Source organism: Vanacampus margaritifer, chromosome 2, assembly GCF_051991255.1.
Source record: "Vanacampus margaritifer isolate UIUO_Vmar chromosome 2, RoL_Vmar_1.0, whole genome shotgun sequence".
In the NCBI taxonomy this organism is placed as follows: domain Eukaryota; kingdom Metazoa; phylum Chordata; class Actinopteri; order Syngnathiformes; family Syngnathidae; genus Vanacampus; species Vanacampus margaritifer.
In genome coordinates, this window is record NC_135433.1 from 32,928,146 (window position 1) to 32,949,538 (window position 21,393).

The window sequence follows — 21,393 nt, forward strand, 5'->3', positions numbered from 1 at the left end:
CTCGGACAACCCGAATACGTCCCGCTTCCCGCCAATTGTCATCTAATTGCATCTCTTCCTTGAGCAAAACACATTACAATGACTAAAATTAACAAGTACAGGAATGTCGATTCACAGAGAAAGTATTTGCCAAGCCTAAAGACTGATTTTTTTTCTGGGCAGGTGGATGAATGCCAGCTTGTTGCACACAAGCCTTGGCTAGTAAAATACGTTCTCCATGATTCAATACAGCTGCACATCTTGAATAACATTATTGCCACAGGTTAACTGAATATTCTATCAATGTATTTTTATGCGTGTGTGTGTGGGGAGGGAGGGGGTGGGGGGCATCAGGATAGTTATTTTGTGTGACTTTAAATACATTTTGAAAAGAAAAAAAAAGTGTTTTTTTGTTTGTGTATTTGCATACATTATATTTTCATTCAAATAATACTAGAGGATTCCTTCCTCTCCAGTGAGAAAAGTGAAACCAATTGAAGCAATACTGTAATCTTAACAATTTTCCATTGGCTGACTGTTGATGACCCAAATTATGGACACACTATAATGTCTCCACATCCTGTTTTGTCCATTCCCTTGTGAATGGACTGGTTGTGACGTGTGTGTATAGGTCATGTTTGTGCAGGACAGCTGCGGGCCGAATATAGGACACAGAACATCAGCAAACTTGGCCACTTGGGCTCCAGATGTGATCACAGTGAAGAAGAGCGAAGACAACGGTGAGTCGTGCATGGGGATGAAAGTCATTGCTCTTTCGAATTCAACTTCATAGGAGTTTACAGACTTGAAATGTGCGTGTTCTGTTTTTCAGTCTATTAATAGTTGATTGATTTAGTGTTACTGCACTGTTGATTTTCTACATGACATTTGTGGACTTTGGGTTTGTTCCCTGTAAACATAGTGAAAATCATGCCCTTGACCGATAGCTAATCCGCTATTTCCTTTATTTTGCATATTCCTCCGCTGTATGCCTTTATGTATAATTAATTAAGTGTGTGTGTCTGTTTTTTACACCTGGTTTTGGTAAGTCGGTGTCTTAAAACCTCCAGGGCCAAGTTGTACCATCCAAAGTAAATGAACTGAAGTCACAATACAAAAAATAAATAATAATAAAGACCAAGATCATAGTTGAATAATTCAATCAAAATGACATTTATTGAAACTCCTGACTTTCTTAAGAGATGAAAATGTGCAGAACATGTCATTTAAATAACTCCCTTTTGTGTTTTATAGTTCTTTTGTCAACATGAAGAAGAGCGACGGGAAGCTCATCAATCAGGGCTTGGATGATGAGATGGTAATGATCCCTTATTATTTATTTAGCAACGGTTCCTTTGTTTTTTTGTTTTTTCTTTTTTGAGAGAGCTCAGTATTGTTCATTCGGTAATTTTACCGATTCAACCGGTCATCATCATGGCTCTCTTTTTATTTTGTGTGTGTGCGTGTGAGTGTGCACTCATTAATTCACCTAAAACCTATTAAAAATCCCATACCGTTCACCTAAACCGAATACTTCAGAATCCAGCTAGAGTCGTGAGGTTGTCAGGAGATCCGAGAAAGGATCAAAAAAAAGAAAGGAAAGTGAAATCCAGCACTGACCAGACATCACCTACTACCCACCGGGTTACCAACCAGTCTTTCACCAACCCCAGAAGCATATAAATTCCAACAAATTAGGGAGACCTCAAGAGACCAAAGGAGAGACTGAGGAAAGGAAGGAAGGATAGATGAAGCAGAATGAGATCCACAGACATCAGCTTTCACCGATTCAACGACCAGAGGAAGAAGCAGATTGTGTTTGAGTTTCGGTAGATGCTGGTGTGGTGGATCTGGCATGCATGAAAACCTCCACCAAAAAAGGGAGCCGTCGACCCTGGCCAGGACAGAGCAAGCACAACCCCACAAGGCCCCTCAGGCTCCGGCAGCGCCAAGGCACAACCCCCGGGTCCCGCAGGCGCCACCGGATGGAGAGCAAGCCCAGTCCAGTAGCGCCCCCCACCCCAACACCGCCCGGGCAGGCCCGCCAGGCACCCCACCGGCCCACAGCCCCCGCTCCTTTGTTAAAATCCTCACATGATAGTAGTGAGGTAAATGTTGCGTGGCCCTCAAAGGAATCCTTGTGGGACACCAAACGTCGAAAATGACTGCTCACGATCCCTCTATTTGCTTTACAAATGGATTCTGTCCATGCAGGAGGTGTGGGGGTACCGGCCCTGCCTGTGGAAAATGATCCTGGTGGGTGTTGGAGGAGTCTGCTCCGGTGGGATGCTGCTGTTGCTGCTTTACTGGCTGCCTGAATGGGGGATCAAAGCGACCTACACACACTCCTCACTGAGGGAGGCACACATGTTGCTGCTCAGGACCACGGTACGATTGTTGTCCATAACTCACAATGTGCCTGCAAGAGACAAAGCTGGAACTAGAAATGTGTTAGGGGGCAGGGGGGGTTCTTACCCACACCTGCTTAATCCACTTTACTCGCGCTGTCTGTTATTAGAACAAAAATAATGTATGTCACTTTGTTTTTATTCACAGGATGAATTCAGACAGTGGATTTGTGCCAAAGTACATGTGATGACGGCACCAGGGAAGGCTCCCTTTGATAGTATGAACCAGCAGTCTACAATTCGCTCACTGAATGGAGATGACCGCCAAGACCTCCCTGAACATGAGGAGCAAAATTGGAAGCTCATACAAAGAGAGCCTCTTAAGGTACTTGTTTTCAAGTAATTTTTTTTCACAATGTATGCTTTTCTAATATCAGATCATTTGAGCAAAATTATTCTATATGGTACAAGTTTAGAAGTGGGAAAAACAGGTTTAATCTGAATAGGAACCAGATTACATATTTGTCATAAATGTCATTTTAACTCATTCTCTGCCATCGACGGCTATAGACGTCAAAAATTCATTTGAACTATTTCTATTAGTTTTATATTTTTCCAACTTTTGTTAACAAGAGTATGAATACCTAGATTTTTTTTATTGTATTAGAACAGATTTAAAATTTTTGATTAATCTTGAGTTAACTATTGCAGTCATGTTATTACAATAAAAAATTGTAATCGCTTGACGCCCCTAATTTTTTTTTTTTAGAAAACTTTTTTTTTTAAAGAAAAGATTATTAAAAATTAGGGGCGATTAAAATTTGTAATCGTAATTAATCGCATGACTTCACTAGTTAACTCACGATTAATCACAAATTTTATATCTGTTCTAAATGTACAAAAAAAATTCTAGGCTTTCATTCTCTTGTTAACAAAAATAGGGAAAAAAATTAAACTAGCAGAAATAGTTCAAATGAATTTTTGACGTCTATTGTTTTCAATGGCAGTGAATGAGTTAACATAGACAATTATCATTTAACATTTTACAGTTTGAGTGTCATTTTTAAGTCACCTGTACTGACGGCCCTCTTCTCTTTTAGGTCCACTACTTCACCCACAACAGCGTCAAATACTACTGGAATGAAGGGACACAGATCTTTGAACCATTTAAGTACGGGTCCATGATCAATGTGGTTGTAATTGATCAATTATTGGATGTTCATTCAATGTTGTGTACACAATGTCATCATAAATACTGTAAGTGTGTGGGATTATTTTAGTGGCTTAGAAGACATCAAGGTTAGCTGTGCAGCTATACACATGGACCACAGCTCTGGACTCCCCAAAACACTGCAGCACTACAGGTACCAAAATTCCCCCTCAGACTGTTTTATAGCATTTGATTAGATTCATGGGACACATCGCATGCATTTACTAGGAATGTTCGTTGTGAACAGAGCGTTGTTTTTCGGCAAGAATGAGATCGATGTAAGCGTGCCGTCGTTATTCAAAATCTTCGTAAAAGAGGTACGTTTTTTGTTTGCAAAACATCATTGGGATCGTTTCTTAATCCTCTTTTTAAATCATTTGTTTTCTCTTCCCTCAAGATTATGAGTCCCTTTTACGTCTTCCAGCTCTTCGCTCTTATTCTGTGGTCCACCCAAGACTCCTACGATTATGCCGTGGTCATGGCATTACTGTTTTTATTTGCAATCGCGGCATCCCTGTACACCATTCGAAAGGTGAGTGGAGCCTGATCAAAGGAACATTTCGAGCAGACACGGTACATTCAAGTTTAGCTTCTTTTGAATTGGAACATTTTAACAGCGTGCGGCGCCTGATCTTTGCTGATCAGCCGTCTCGTTTCATTCTAGCAACACCTGAGGCTGCATGACATGGTGGTAGAACACAGCATGGTGAGAGTGTCTGTGTACCGAGGGAAAAAAGGCATGATTTTTGTCATACACATACTTACAAATATTCATGTACATCAATCGCCATATATCCTTATGCATATCACAGCACTCTATTAATTTCCTGCTATGGGTATTGTTCTGTATAATATTAAATTCCATTTTTCTCTTCATCATAGACTTTGAGCAAGTCATGTCGACCACGCTCGTGCCTGGTGATGTCATCACAATTCCAGCCAATGGGATGATAATGCCATGTGATGCCGCGCTCATTTGTGGCACCTGCACAGTGAATGAGAGCATGTTGACAGGTTGACCTTTCTCATTTTGGTTCCCTCCCTTTTTTTAAATTTTATATTTAAGATTTTTTTCCCCCATACAATAAAACAAAGACAATTGTCATCATGTTAAAAAAATTGCACACAGACGGAAAAACATGTAAAAAAATATATATATACGGACAGCAGCAGAGCTGATAACACTATTTAATCAAGTAGTTAGTAATTGGTGGTCGAGTAGTGTCAAAAAGGGTTTCCACACTTTTACAAAATTCTCTCAAAATTTTTTTTTTGATCAAAACGAATCTCCTCCATCCTTGCATCATGTGTCATTTCATTTAGCCATCTCTTGAAGCATGGGGCTTGCGTACTTTTCCAATTTAGTAATATTAATTTCGTGGCTACAACCATACCGATCTTAAGAACCTGTTCTTGGTGAAAGGGAAGTCAAGTCAGAACAACCAAATACTGCCAGTTTACAATCAAGCTGAACCATTAATTTACATTGGTTTGGAAAACCATTTCAATATTTCAGACCAAAATATTTCCAATACAGGGCAAAACCAAAATAATGTGCAAGTGAGCCTTCAGCAGTGCCACATCTATCACACAAAAGAGATACAGATTGAAAATTTGACTTAGTCTGGTTTTGGAATAGGGAATCCTATGTAAAACTTTGAATCAAAGCTGTTAAATGATTAATGTTTTTAATCAGATCAATCACATCTTAGAATTTTGATTAATCACAATTAATCGCTTAATTAAAAGGCAACTTTAATTAATAAAAATGTTTTGCTTGGCAAATTTAAAGAGCACCTGTGTTCATTCTTTCGACATTTAATGTTAAGAGTACTCTTCAAAAATTTTTAATCCACTGCACACTCGCATCCTCTTTTTCAAATCAGTTAATTACTTGCATAATTTGAAATGAAAAAAAAAAATGACCCCGATAGTTTGACATGAACAAATATTCTGAATGTCATACGCAAACATTTATTAAATGCTTTACATTCATGCATGTAGTTATGTTTATTGCTCAAACACAACCTGTGCTACTTTTAACGTAACAATTCGCTGTCAGCTAAATGATCATCTGCGGTCAAAATTAATAGTGTGATTAATTTACCTTAATACATGATTAATGCAATAATTTTTGTGATTAATTAATTAGTTAACACTTTGACAGCATTAAACAGCCCAGGCCACTCTCTAAGATAACTAGTATCTACCAGTATTTTAAAAACACTAATAAAGCGAGGGATGAAATGTTTGAACTGTGGTTGTAGAAGTAAAATAAAAAATCACAATAGCTGCATGATGGTTTGTTCCCTCCTTTTTATGTAGCAGTTTTAAGTATTTGATGACAAAATCTCGAAAATGTCTTTCTTTCATTTTGTACCTCTTCCCCACCCACGGCATGTGCAGTTGACCTGCATGAATCCACCAATTACCAGCGCTCGTTATAATTGCCATATATATATATTTTTTAAAAGCCTAGTGAGTAAATCTGTCTGTGCTGGTCCTACAGGGGAGAGTGTACCTGTTATTAAGACCAGTTTACCAAATTCAGGCGAGGAGGCAAACGAGATCTACAATACGGAGGAACACAAGCGACACACCCTCTTCTGTGGCTCACATGTGATCCAAAGTCGTTACTGTGCTGATGAGCCGGTGAAGGTGGTCGTAGTCAGAACTGGTGAGGACTGACTGGACTTTCCGTTACAGTACATTCTTCTGTTGTTTTGCCTTGCTAAGCGCGTCATCATCATCCGACAGGCTTTAGTACAGAAAAGGGCCAGCTTGTGCGCTCCATCCTCTACCCCAAACCCACCGACTTCAAACTGCACCGTGATGCCACACATTTCCTGTTGGCTATGGTGGTGTTGGCAATGATTGGCTTCATCTACACCATCACCATCGATGTCCTGAATGAGGTCTCATGTCTGAAACAGACCCGTTATTCCGTTGATGTGTCCTATTGATTTATTGATCCCATCCCATCTGAGGTTCATGTTCGAGGCATCATCTTCGACACTCTGAACATCGTTATTGTGGCTGTTCCGCCCATCTTACCCGTGGCCTTGGCTGCTGGTCTTGGGCACGCACAGAGACGCTTAAAGCGAGTCGGCATCTTTTGTCTCAGCCCGCAAAGGATCAACATATGTGGTCAGTTGAACCTGGTCTGCTTTGACAAGGTGGGCGTCCTCCACAGCTTTCTGATTCTTACGTTGTGGCATTTGCCTTTCATGCAATATAAAGCATCGGATCACGCATATTTGCCACGCTTTTAAACATACGTATACGTATTTATTTGTACAAGTTAAAGTCAAGTTTTATAAAAACAGAAATGTGATTTAGGAATGAAGAAGTTGTTTTGACTCTTTTAGTCCTGTCTTTGTCTGTGAGGCCAATTAATGGTTGTCGACATCAACAGTGTTGCGTCTGCATATTTACTTTAGACTGGAACGCTTACTGAGGATGGTTTGGACTTGTGGGGCATTCAGAGAGCTGAAGATGGCATGTAAGTAACAAAGGTCTGTTTTCTCTTCACATTTTTGTTTCCTCACAGGATTGACAAAGTGGATCACAAGAAATCTGATTATGACAACCGATGCTTTATTCCCTCTCATTCTTATACAGTGGAACCTCGGAGTTTGAATGTCTCGGACCTCGTACAATTCGGACTTCAACCAAAAAATCTTGAGTAAAAAATGCCTCGTAGTTTGAACTCATTTTCGGAGTTTGAACACCCAAGCAAAGCAAGCTAAGCCGAACATACCTTGAAAACGGGTAGCCGAGTGAAGCAGAGCGAAGCCTAGCAATGCTGAATGCTCACGTTGCGGTAGTTGAGACGATGCACTGCTCATTTCCAGTCAGATGGTGAATACTCCCGGAGGTGCTCCATACTTGCGAGTGCTTTTTGATTTTTCCATGCCAATTTTCTTTGCCATGCGCCCAAAGAAAGACAACAGTGCCAGTGGCAGCAAAGAAAAACATACAGTGCTACGAACCACAGTGGAATTAGGAACGAGATTATCGCGCCGTTATAACTACCGTGACAACTACCGTGACAACTTCTGTAAACACTGGCACGAGACCCCACCCCCTCTTAACTGTTCAACAACGTGCCTGATGTTAAACAACGCACGCAAGGACCGCATAGTAGTCTAACAATATGCCCAATGTAAAATACACAAACTCAGCACTGAACTAAAGCTAGCATTAACATTAACATGCCATTACACCACAACAGGTAAGGTAAGGTATTTTTATTGTTAAATACTGTAATGTACTGTGAATGTAAAAAAACATAAATAGGAATTTTCTGTTTTTGGAGCTTGGGAACGGATTAATTGCATTTACGATATTTCCTATGGGGAAAAATGTTTCGGTGAATGAACAATTCAGATTTTGAACACTTCGCAGGAACGAATTGTTCAAACTCTGAGGTACCACTGTATGTGAACTACCTTGGCTTGAACCTAAAAACAGTTGGGTCAAAAATAACCCAACTATGGGTCAAAAATGGACCAATCCTTTACATAGGGTCAATTTGATCCATCTCTGAGTTAAGAAATGGGTCTTTTTGTGTTAAACAACTCATAAATATTAGTCAGATCCTTTACTTGGGTAAAAAAATTGGGTCTTTTTTTTTTATAAAACAACTCCGAAAGTTGGGTCAAATTGACCCATAAAGTAGATTGATCCATTTTTAATCCATAATTGGGTTATTTTTGACCCAACAGTTTTTAGAGTGTAGACTGTCCTTTCACCACATGATTGTGTAACTTTGCTCTGCAAGCTGAATTCTCACGGTATTTGTGAGTTCACAAACCCCAGAGATTGATTTCCACTGATCTTGGACCAATCAAAAACCAAAACAAACAAACCTAACGTGGACGAATGGACGCTGCAATTAATTCTGTTCTTGCAGAATTACTCACCGTTTCCTTGTTGAATGTTGAACAGCGAGAGGCGCTTCGTGCATTTTTAGCTGGTAAAGATGTTTGTTCTTTCCCCCCCCCTCCTAATACGAGAATGAAGACGACATTTTCATCCGTGGCCGTGATTGGTTAAAACAAATGTGCACAATGCCGCATCGTATTGTACAGAATGTTCCCGAGCAAATCACCGTGGAGCAGTCTCAGATTGATATTGTGGAGAACTCCCTTGAGTGAATCATAATTATCAATCTGGCTATTAGCCAGGTTAATGATTGTGAGTTCCCAATCACTTTTTTCGTAGTTCTCTAGAGACGACATTGTGATTATTCATTGCAATCTGACTGAAATAAGTCTTACTGGACAATTACAAAATATAGAAGAAAAACATCAATCAAGAATTGTTTTTATACATTTTGTGTTTTTAATTGTATTCATCTTATACTTAAAATCACCTTGATTAAATGTATCATAAAATTGAGACCCTTGCTGTTTTTGTGCCTGTAAGCACAGCAGTCATAGTCTGCCTATCCTCCACAGTTTTTCACCTCCAGACACTGAGGTTGCAACTAGTTTGGTCAAGACTTGTTTTGTTGCCTGCATGGCTACTTGCCACTCGCTGGCCACCATAGAGGGCAAACTCTTTGGCGACCCTCTGGACCTCAAGGTGTTCACTGCCACGGGTTCGGTAAGGAACACTGATTGTTCACGTAGGCCCATTCAATCATGCCATGGAGACTCAGTTGTTGTTGCAGTGGGTGCATTATGCAAGAATAGGATTTATTTTGAGAAGCTACATCAGGCCTATTTGTTTCAGATTCTCGATGAGCCGACAGAAGAACAGGTTGCACTTTACAATCTCAACGTTTCCAATGTTGTGCGACTTCCGCAGCAGGTAATCCAGTGTTAACCTATATCCCTCTTTTTGAATGGAAATTTGTGGAGAACAAATAACACATGCAACTTTCAGTCCGGTGAGTTTGGCATTGTGCGCCAGTTCCCGTTCTCCTCGGCGCTGCAGAGGATGAGTGTGGTGGTCCGGCAGCTGGGACAAAAACATTTGGACAGCTTCTTGAAAGGAGCACCAGAGACTGTGGCTAATCTTTGCAAACCGCACACAGGTCAGGAACATGATTATATATTTTTTTCAATTTTTCTCTTCTCGAATAAAGTCTACATCGACTACAGTAGGTGACAGTGGTGCTTTCCTTGTCAGGGGAATGTGCAAGCGGTGTATTGTAATTGTCATTAGAACAATTAATACGTTGAGTTTACAAATGACAGACAGGCCTGCTGTGCTTGTGTTTGTCTCCACAGTCCCACAGAGTTTCAAAGAAACTCTGGAATCTTACACCCGGCAGGGGTTCAGGGTTATCGCCCTGGCACATCATCAAATGGAGGCTGAACTTGCCTTGCCAGAAGTGCAGAACCTCAGCAGGTTTGCATTCATTCACACACGGAATTTAATACATGATTACAGAAACATCCCGCACAGAACACTTTTTTTCGTTATAAAAGTGTTTCAATGACTTCTATAATTCTGATTGTCACATGAACAGAATGTTGCTATACCTAAACAACACCTAACCTTTTGTTTATCTACTTAAGCCAAACACTGTTATTTGTTGAACTCAACAAATGTTAACATTCCCAACATTAACTCATTCACTGCCATTGACGGCTATAGACGTCAAAAATTCATTTGAACTATTTCTATTAGTTTAACATTTTTTTCTCCTTTGGTAACAAGAGTATGAAAACCTAGAACTTTTTTTTATTGTAAATTTAGAACAAATATAAAATGTATGATTAATTGTGAGTTAACTAGTGAAGTCATGCGATTAATTACAATTAAAAGTTGTAATCACCTGCCGCCCCTAATTTTTAATCTTTTCTCTTTTTTTTTATCGCGTCAGGCGATTACATTTTTTAATTGTATTTAATTGCATGACTTCAATAGTTAACTCACGATTAATCACAAATTAAATGTACAATTAATTTTTTTCTAGGTTTTCATACTGTCAACAGAAGTGGAAACAAATGTTGAACTAATAGAAATAGTTCAAATGAATTTTTGACGTCTATAGCCGTCAATGGCAGTGAATGAGTTAAGGATTATTATGTAATATAACCTAGCCTAGTTAGAATGATTTAAATGCAAGGTTTTCAAATTACACTGCCAAATTGTCCTTAATTACAAAATGTCATGGTAATTCCTTTGTTTTTTTTGTTTAATTAGTTTTTTTTCTCCCATTATTTATTATAAATGATGCTGGATTATATAATATTGGAATGATAAATTACTCAATGACTTAACTCAAACAACTAGAGTCCAAACTCTCTTGACACAAAATTAACAGCAGCCAGTTGTTTGTTCCTCCACCAATTCTACTTTGGCACAATAGCAGGAACATCCCACCCCAGAGCACAAAGATGTTATTTATTTATTTGAAAAATTCTTGTCCTTGAAGCGCTGAACTTTTCTCCGAGCTTGAAGACTATTTTTTCCTCTCCAAACATTCTAGATTTCTTGGAACTATTCATGACCATAATTGCCATTAACTTTGACGTTAATTAAAGTGAAATGAGCCAAGAGGTGTTATGTAGGCTATATGATGCTGAGAGATAAAACATTTGAATATGGATTTTCACTTCATCAATTTTTTAAATTAAATAACTGGTAGCTGAATTCCAGAGCCGGCCAATACCGCATGGCTTCTTTTGTACACAATGTTTGCAGTTAAAGCAGTGTTGCACACAGGAGGTTAAGATTGCATAAACGTAAGTATATATAATTTCGTTGTCCCCTCTAGTCAAACACAAAGCTGTTTGCGAAGTTTAATGAGCTACAACAAACATATGTTTGTCCATTTATAGATATTGATTTGGGAGATGTATGAATGAAAATTAATGAATTGAAATTGTATTCGGTTTATTGGCAAATAAAAAATTCATCATGGTCAAAACAAACAAACAAACAAACAAACCAATTCCATACGTAAATATACAACCGAAAGGGTGTAGGCAGAAGCAAAAGCTTTTCATTTGTGCCGACCCCTCTAACACTACAAAATAGAAGAAAATAATAAATAATTCAATAATTGTACTAAGGTCTAACCTTGCACGTACCCTCTGAGCAAGTGCAACAGATGTTTATGACAAGTCCCCAAATCATGTGATGGGCCGTATATGAAGTTAAATAAACATAAATGTAATTGGGAAGAAGGATTAGCAGGAGTGCTAAACCTATTCCTGTTTTTTTTTTGTACTCACCCTAAACACCCTAAGATGATATAAGATGCTGGCAAAGCCCTTCCCAAGTCGGAAAATATGTAGGAAATTATGATTTTGATGCATCTTGACAAAGTTTGTGTCTCAGGGAGAAGCTAAATTTAACCTGGGTTGGTAGTGGATGTTATGGAGGGTCTTCACCGTATATACAAAATTAAAATTAAACCTGTATTGAAAAATGAGTTTGAAATGATGTTAAACCATTTTGGGATCAGAGTTTGTGACATAGTGATGGTTTAAACTGTTAATATAAGTAAGCAATTATTAACATTTTTAGGGTGGTGGTCGAATGACTTGCTTTTCACCCTTTTCACCTCAACAGGGAGCAGATAGAGACCGACATGGACTTCCTTGGTTTGATCATCATGCAGAATAAAATCAAAGAGCAGACTGCTGGCGTGTTGCTTGACTTGCGACAAGCCAACATTCGAACTTTGATGGTTACAGGTAAACACACATGTTGCAAGCGTTTGAAGTTCACCTATGCTCCGCTCTTATTTGCCATCACATTTGTGTGCCGTTAGGTGACAACATGTTGACAGCGATATCTGTGGCTCGAGACTGTGGGATGGTCCAAGCCCATGAGAAAGTTCTTATTGCAGATGCTGTGCTACCAAATGATCAAAACCCTGCTAGTATCGTGTGGCGCTACTCTGAGAACCCTGTTCTGAAGAACAATCATGTAAGACGGGCACTAAGAACTGTGACAATCTGAAATCACAAAATGGCCCCTCTCTCCAGCCTCATTTATAAGTTAAATATTGCGGTGCACTGGATTTATTGCATTCAAAAGCATAACATGATTCATTTGGTTTCAAATAATTGTTTGAAACGACACATTTAGATCATAATTCTGCGGGATGTCCTGCTGCTTGGTCCATTCAGATATCTGACATCAGCTTTGATGGTGAGGGGTTGCACGGTGCCGAGGACACAGGCTATCACTTGGCTGTGAGTGGCCAATCCTTCGCTGTCATCTCTGAGCACTTCCCACAACTGATTCAGAAGGTATTACGGTGCATTTGGCTTGTTTAGTTTTCGATGTTCTGGTGTAACCTTGACTGGATGTTATACTTTGTCTCTGCAGATTCTGCTGAGAGCAACTGTTTGCCCGTATGTCTCCAGAGCAGAAGACTCAGCTGGTTCAAGCCCTGCAGAACATTGAGTCAGCTTGATTTTTATTGTTTATAAATTAGTAAATCTATTTTCATTCCGTATATTATTGTTTCTGTTTTTAACTTTACAGTTACATTGTTGGGATGTGCGGGGATGGTGCTAATGACTGTGGGGTGAGTGACAAAGGAATTTTTACTATCAAATTTACATAAAATAATTTCCATCTCTATATTTCAATCAATCTCTGAATTTGAATCAAAATGGCATATATACTTAACAACTCGTTCACTGCCATTGACGACTATAGACGTCAAAAATTAATTTGAACTATTTCTATTAGTTTAACATTTTTTTCTACTTTTGTTAACAAGAGTATGAAAACCTATATTTTTTTAATTGTACATTTAGAACAGATATAAAATTTGTGATTAATCGTGAATTAACTATTGTAATCATGCGATTAATTACGATTAAAAATTTTTTTATCGCTTAACGCCCCTAATTTTTAATCATCTTTTATTTATTTATTTATTTTTAAACGAAAGGATTGTTAAAAATTTGGGGCATCGGGCGATTATTTTTTTTAATCGTAATTAATTGCATGACTTCATTAGTTAACTCACGATTAATCACAAATTTTATATCTGTTCTAAATGTACAATAAAAAATTCTAGGTTTTAATACGCTTGTTAACAAAATTGGAAAACATTTTAAACTAATAGAAATAGTTCAAATGAATTTTTGACATCTGTAGCAGTCAATGGCAGTAAATGAGTTAATTCATTAGTTACTTCATTGATTATAGAGATTTGTTATAGAGAAATAATTTGTTTTGCATTTATGCTTTTTTTGTATAGTTTAGATTAGCATTGAAGAAAACGGTGCTGTGTGCTGATATGAGTTATTCACGATCAAATTGGTGATTTTCCACTGTTAGGCTAATAAAGTTTCGTTTTCAGGCCTTGAAGAAAGCTCACAGTGGAATCTCTCTCTCTGAGCTGGAGGCCTCAGCGGCTTCTCCCTTCACCTCCACCATTCCAAACATCTCTTGCATTCCTAACCTCATCAGGTAGTACAAATTACCAAATGGGGCTGTTAAGATGACTTTTATGTGTATACATATTCATATGCATATCTTCATTTTAACATCTTCACAATTTGAGTTATTTCCCCTTCAGGGAAGGCCGTGCTGCACTTGTTACATCTTTCTGTGTGTTCAAATACATGGCCCTCTTTGTCATCATCTTGTTCTGCAGCACGACTCTGCTCTACTCGGTAACTATTCTGTCTCATTTGTTTTTATTTCCAATGGCATTAAAAACACACACTGATATATGCAGATGTGAATGCCATGTGTCTGATGAGAAATGTGCCCTTTTTAGGTTCTCACAAACTTCGGATTCTATCAGTTCCTATTTATCGACATTGGCATCACTTTCTTTGTTGTCTTTTCAAGTGAGTAACATGTGTTCCATCATATCATTAAGGGCACCTGTTATCATTTTATTTTTATATTTTATGTAATCTTTGATATCCTTTCCTCAGATTGGCAAAATAATTTGGGCTGCAACTGAGCAGAATGCCCATTTTATTACTCTATTTTACATAATTACAGAAAAACAAATTAATTAACTGATTTTGAATGGTTCGGGTTTCTCATTATTATAATACAAATTAACTCATACACTGCCATTGACGGCTATAGACGTCAAAAATTCATTTTAACTAACATTGTTTTGCACTTTTGTTAACAAGAGTATGAAAACCTATAATTTTTTATTGTACATTTAGAACAGATATAAAATTTGTGATTAATCGTGAGTTAACTATTAAAGCCATGCGATTAATTACGAATACAAATTCTAATCACCTGACGCCCCTAATTTTTAAGAATCTTTTTTATAATCTTAAAAAAAAAACAAGAAGAAGAAGAAAAGATGATTAAAAATTAGGCGCGTCAGTTGATTAAAATTAATTGTAATTAATCGCGTGACTTGACTCGTTAACTCACGATTTAAAAACAACAGCAAAATATTATTAAAAATTAGGCATCAATGGCAGTGAATGAGTTAATTATGTAAATAAATGATGCCCCTCGAGAAAACATACTGGTAGATGCTGTGCAATGTTGCTGTCAGTTATTTGTCTGGAGTTGAGTGCGTATGTAGCAACTACAAAGTTGAATAAAGAGTCATGGTTCACGTCATAACGGCGCTGAATTCAAATGTAAGCATTTTGCTAGCCTTTTGCCATTTATTGTTTATTGCATCCCATCAACAAACAGATTCTCGAAATGATGTATGTTCTGCATAAAACAATGGGGGAGGGGTGATTATGATGATTATGATGTTAAGGGCACCTTAAACATTTTGTGCATTTCACACTCAAGCTACTGGTCAGCAATATACATGATTTTTCAACTGCTTTGTTTTGCTGTGTAGTGAGCCTGAACCCGGCGTGGGAGAAGCTGGGGCAGAAAACCCCTGAAACCAGCCTAATTTCCTGCTCGGTGCTTTACTCACTTATATCTCAGATCTTCAACTGCCTCATTTTCCAGCTTGTGGCTTTCTTCTTAGTACAACGACAGAGTTGGTATGAGCCGCCCAAGTCAATGTGAGTAACGCACGATGAACGACTTGCTGTGTATATATTTTGTCTCAGCGTGTTCAATGCCACTAAGGCAATAATATAAATTCTATTATGTGTAATTCTATCCTCTATATTCTTTGTCAACCCTGGATTTACCTACTTGACATGTGCATTGCATACATTTTGTTGTTATGCTTGAGATGGGAAAAGTACTTGAGTAAAAGTACAATTACTTGAGTAAAAAAAAAGAAAGTACTCACTCAAATATTTACTCATGTACAAAAGCACAGGCTCTGAAATGTACTTGATGAGTAAAAGTAAAAATATTTTTTACCGTATGTTTCTCCTACGACAATTTGAAAGATATTAGTTAACGGAGCAAAAATGGGGATGCGTCGGCCAACTGACTCCTCTGACTTGCTATCAAGCACGCATTGCCCTCATATTTATGGGTTGTTCTAATCTAGTCAATTGCACGTCATGTGATCGCGTGTCGTGGAGCCAATCACCAGCTGGGTTGTAGCTGTGTGTAAAGCTTCATATGATTGGCCGGATCCAGGAGACATTGGCTGCTGCTTTTTCTTCCAGGTCAAGTACTTTCATCATTTTCATCCATTTAAAAACTAAAGTAACGACCTTGTTTTGAAAATGTATCTAGTAAAAAGTACAGATATTCATGTTAAAATGTAATGTAAGTAAAAAGTAGTCTAGAAAATGAATACAAAGTACTGAAAAAAACTACTCATGAGAACTAACAAAGTATTCGTACTTTGTTAGTTACTTCCAATCTCTGGTTGTAGAACCTCTTTAGGCAAAAACTATTAATTTAATAATATTAAAAAGTATAAGTAAGTAATGTATTTATCATAATCCTTGATATCCAACTTTGGGACCATATACATAGTAGTTTGGCCTTTGTCCTCACTAGTAAGACAATTCAGCACTCTAGTACAACGACCTTTCCAACCTGGTTGCTTGCATCAACATCAGCATCCATGGAATAGCCACATTTGTGAAGACATCTGCTAGCTGGAACCCGATTGCATCATTGCACAATTGAATGGGCAGCAACCAACATTGAAGGCACCGCTGTAGTCATTTTGTATAAACCACCAAACACAAAGCTGCACGCCAACTCCATCCCTGCCTTGGCCTCCCCATGCATGGAGGCCGGCGGATACTTGACTCATTCACTGCCATCGACGGCTATAGACGTCAGAAATTCATTTGAACTATTTCTATTAGTTTAACATTTTTTTCCACTTTTGCTAACAAAAGTATGAAAACCTAGAATTTTTTATTGTACATTCAGAACAGATATAAAATTTGTGATTAATCGTTAGTTAACTAGTGAAGTCATGTGATTAATTACAACTAAAAATTGTAATCGCCTGACGCCCCTAATTAAAAAAAAAATATTCAAAATGAAGGGCGTCAGACGATTAAAATGTGTAATCAAAATTAATGGCATGACTTCAATAGTTGACTCACGATTAATCACAAGTTTTATATCTGTTATAAAGGTACAATAACAATTTTTTCCCCTAGGTTTTCATATAAAATGAAATGAAAAAAAAAGTTATACGAATAGAAAGAGTTCACATGAATTTTTGACGTCTATAGTCGTCAATGGCAGTGAATGAGTTAATTTCCATAGCGCCACCTGCGGTTACCCATCTACTGACTCAGATGGAGAAACACTTGAAAACTGTGCCCTCAGCAGCTGCTCTTTAATCCTGGCCAGACTTGACCCGGTGGTTGACCCCTAGCTGCCTAAACATCAAGCTGGCTTTCAACATGGACACTGTACCACTCACCAAGTGATCAAGCAAACCAATGGCATCGAAGAAGGGGAACAAGCAATCCTGGTGACCGAACCGCTGCCTACGACATCAAGGCTTGGTACAAAAGGTTCTTAAAATGGTGCCCGAACAAGCACATGGTTTGTTTTCTCACCATCATACTGGCAAATGGAACCTTTGTGCTGAACGCCATGGAAGGACAGTGTAGTTACAGTGTGACCCCTGCAGAAGAAGAAAAAAAAGCTATCATGAAAACGTATCTTCTTTTCTCATTTTGATGTAATTGAAATACACGCGTGTTGACAAACTCTGTCTCTCCACAGTCACCATCCCGTTAAAAATGACGCGAACGACCTGTTCAACGTCACTGTAACTCCAGCAGCTGGTGACTTGTACGGCGCGAATTACCTGTATGCTGACGTGCGGAACTTTGAAAACACCTCCATCTTCTACGTTTCTGCCTTTCAGTACTTGACTGTAGCGATCATCTTCTCCAAGGGAAAACCTTTCAGACAACCATCCTATACAAACTGTAAGACAAACGGAAATATTTCCTGAATCAGATATGTGGATTTACAACTATATTTCCGTGTAAATAATTTTAAATGAATAATTCCGATTTTTTATAACCTTTATAATGACATTATTGCTTCATTAACCCTTTTTTTTAAACTTCTGTTTTAATTTTCAGGGGCGTTTATGTTGTCTGTCTTTACTCAATATGCTTTTTTCTTGTTCGTCTTGCTTCTTCCCATTCCTGCTATAGACGACGTGTTTCAGGTGAACTTTTTATTTATTTATTTATTTATTTATTTATTAATGAGGTGATTATTGTAATAAGTCCCAGGCATAACATGGGGATAATCTGTTTTAATTGAGGCCGCAATATAGACATAAAGGGAGCACAAAGATGACTTGACAAAATGCTAATTATTGGCCACAAAGTAGCATGCGTACCGTTAAGCAAATAAAGCGCACCTTCTTTTGTATGGTAAAGTAAGATGAGAAGAGAAAGACAATGCAGAGAGATGTAGTACTGCATGATTGCATTTTATTTCAGGCTGGGGATGATCTGCGATGCGTTTCCCACACCAGGTTAATACTTGGGCGGGTCACCCAAGTAAACTTGCCACCACCCAAGAAGTTTTCAAGAAAATGTATTAGAAATATATATTTAAAAAGAAAAATGGGTACTGCATGACGTAGTAACAAGACTTTTTTTTACACACAAATTGTTTTTTCCACCCCATGTCATGTCTGATAGCTCTGTACTATCGAACAGATAAATGTCGTTGAACAAAAATATGTGCGTTTCCTTCCCTCAGATTGCAGATGTTCCCTACGAATGGCGCGTTACTCTCCTTATCATTGTTTTAGTGCATGCTGTTGTGTCTTTCATACTGGAGGTACGTTCATGCTCCCATCTGCCTTCATCATAATCCATCTCGTGATATACACTCCACACAAAAAGATATTGGGCTTAATTTAACTCTCTAAATTTTCTAACACTTGTAAGGACATCTACTGTGTGCCTTTCATATGACTCTTACATTATCACTATTATACTGTACCATTGACACTACATTTACAAAAAAAAGGAAGAACTGTTTAAATTATTCAATTTAAATATTATTCAATACTAGCGGTGTGAATTGCCTAGTACCTTTCGATTCGTATCACGATTCATAGGTCACGATTCGATTCAATACTGATTAATCCCGATACGAAAATCTATAAATTGATTGTTGTGATTTTTTTTCAACTCAGATTTAGAAAATACTCACTACACTGTAAGATTTGGATGAAAATGTATTTATCTGAAAATTCAGGTTGCAGTCTGTTTCATGTTTGAACAGCACTGAAATCAAATATTAAGGCTTAATGTTCCATTAATATAACATTCTTCAATGCTTAATGTGTGAATCCTAACCCTAAGTAAGACGTTTTGTTGAATATTCCCATGAAAAAATGATGTTTAAAAATCGATTCGGCCGCATATCGAATCGATTCGAGAATAGTGCGATGTAATATTGCGATATATTGCAGAATCGATTTTTCTAACACCCCTATTCAATACAATATTATCCATTTTCACATCTGTAATGATGTATCAGAGTTTTACTCACGTGTGTACTTTTTTGCTGATGATGCCACTCTGCTTTGTTCTGGGAATGATATAACTGAGCACAGTACAAGCGGCTTTACTTATAAATTATCCTTAAATACAAATAAAACAGAATTTTGATCATTTGGATACTTTCAGACCAAAGGTCCCATATCACGTTAGGAATAATATATTAATTAATTAAAATAAGCCACATGTAAATCACGCTAAGTCAAAATGATCCAAAACCATACGAATTCTTTACAATTGTTCTGTTATTCCCCTTTTCCATATAATAATTATTGTGTGAAGGGACGCACATACAAATCAATTACAAATGGGGCTCTTATTTTACAGACACAGGCAATCAGGATAATTAACCTTGCAGATTATCATCTGCCTACCAATAATCCCCCCCCCCACACACGTTTCTTGTGCAAACATGTATAAAGCGTAGGTTTTTTGAAGATTTTTTTTTTTTTTTAACTTGTTAGATTTGATGTGATATCACACGTGACAGGTTTCCATGTTTTGTTTGCCTTTTAAGAAGAAATAGGTAGAACTCGAAAGTGTCCCACTAGACTTTAAAGAAGTGGTGTCCAAACTATGGCCCGGGAGGCCATTTTTAAGCGACCCGCGGCTTATACTAAAAATTACATCTGCTACTAATAAATTCTAAATTCTAAATATGCAAATGAACTATAAAATGGTAATCTTATGACAGATTGCTCCTCTTTTGATTCTGAGTGTAGAGATGGGATTCAGCTGCCGGAGCTGATATTTTCTGGTGGGTAACTACCCTGAAATCAAACAAATTCTTATAGAAAGCTGTTCAGGTAGCAGTTTTCAAACAAACAGATTTTGGTGTGCTTGATAAATTTAAATAAAATACAAAGTGGCTCTTGCATCCATTTTCTGTGTGCGGCCCTCGGAAGAAAACTTTGGACACCCCTGCTTTAAATGGTCCTGAAAAGGTTCTTTTGCTGTTTGCGAGTGTAAGTCTGACTGACAAACTTTTTGTGTTCTGCCTCCATGGTGACCCTGATCTCAGACTGTGAATAGCTGCTGGGGCTGGGCCTTCCCCTCCTGGATCCTCTGTTGCAAAAACTGTCCCCCAAAGACTAAATACAAGTGTTTGGCTCTGAAGCTGAAGGATGAGGCTGACTGGCCTCCCGCACCCTCCACTATCACCTATGCCAGCACTCACATGCACACCTCTGTCCCCCTTTGACACAAACACGTACTGTTTCGGAAAAATGCATCTTGAGATTTCCTTTCATGATGGAATTTCAAATATGATCTCAAACAGGAAGCAATATTACTCCCAATCAATAAACAAATTGTGTGACGTAAAAAAGGACCTAAGACATATTTTACCGGGACTTTGTTTGACTGTCGCTGTCACTACGACATCGCTACTGTATACAGTATCTAAAGATACATTATTTGTAGTACTAGTAAATAAATGCTTTTGAGACCAATTATGTGAACTTGGCTAATTTCCTGTGGCACAAATGATGACACATTAATGTGCTGTGGGACTAATAACTGGCACTACCAGTTTATACATTTCATGTGGTTCTGGTCAAATGACGCAACTCGGGTTCCTGGTAAGCGATATTTAAGTACTGCACCTCATTTTTCAACTGGTTTGCTTGGGTGTTACGCGAGTTCGTACCCTGCGCGGACGAGTCTGGAGCAGAAGAACCCCCCCAACCAGTCTGATATGCCCTTCTCAGTTTGGTTTCAGATCCTCAACAGCCTGCCTTTCCAGCTTTTTTGCATCGGCCTCTCAGTACAGCAAAGTTGGTATGATTTTGACCTAACATCAGCTCTTCTCATTGGTTTATCTTATCTATATACTTTTAAGCCTTCATTTGTAAAATGTGTAGGTAGTAAAAGATCAAAACTGAATTTTTTAAAATAAAAACGGATTCATTTCCTCAACTAGAGTGCCATTCAACACCATCTTCTGAATTATGAATAGATGAAATGCCTCAAGGGGCATCATCACCGGGGAAACTACAGCACT

The 21,393-nt window shown here is 38.0% G+C and overlaps 1 pseudogene across 1 annotated transcript; it reads left to right on the plus strand.

Annotated features, from left to right (window-relative positions):
* The first annotated feature begins 327 nt into the window (after positions 1-327).
* LOC144042947 (polyamine-transporting ATPase 13A3-like) lies at positions 328-20,842 on the plus strand (annotated as a pseudogene). Its single transcript, XR_013291022.1, has 31 exons — positions 328-719; positions 1,234-1,297; positions 2,194-2,367; positions 2,536-2,712; positions 3,428-3,498; positions 3,608-3,691; positions 3,785-3,854; positions 3,935-4,069; positions 4,202-4,274; positions 4,420-4,551; positions 6,047-6,214; positions 6,295-6,452; positions 6,525-6,713; positions 6,978-7,039; positions 9,000-9,147; positions 9,277-9,354; positions 9,430-9,580; positions 9,777-9,897; positions 12,073-12,197; positions 12,275-12,432; positions 12,636-12,758; positions 12,838-12,915; positions 12,997-13,039; positions 13,826-13,935; positions 14,045-14,141; positions 14,249-14,321; positions 15,308-15,479; positions 17,581-17,789; positions 17,949-18,037; positions 18,583-18,663; positions 20,413-20,842. The product of XR_013291022.1 is annotated as a polyamine-transporting ATPase 13A3-like (transcript).
* Positions 20,843-21,393: the final 551 nt, after the last annotated feature.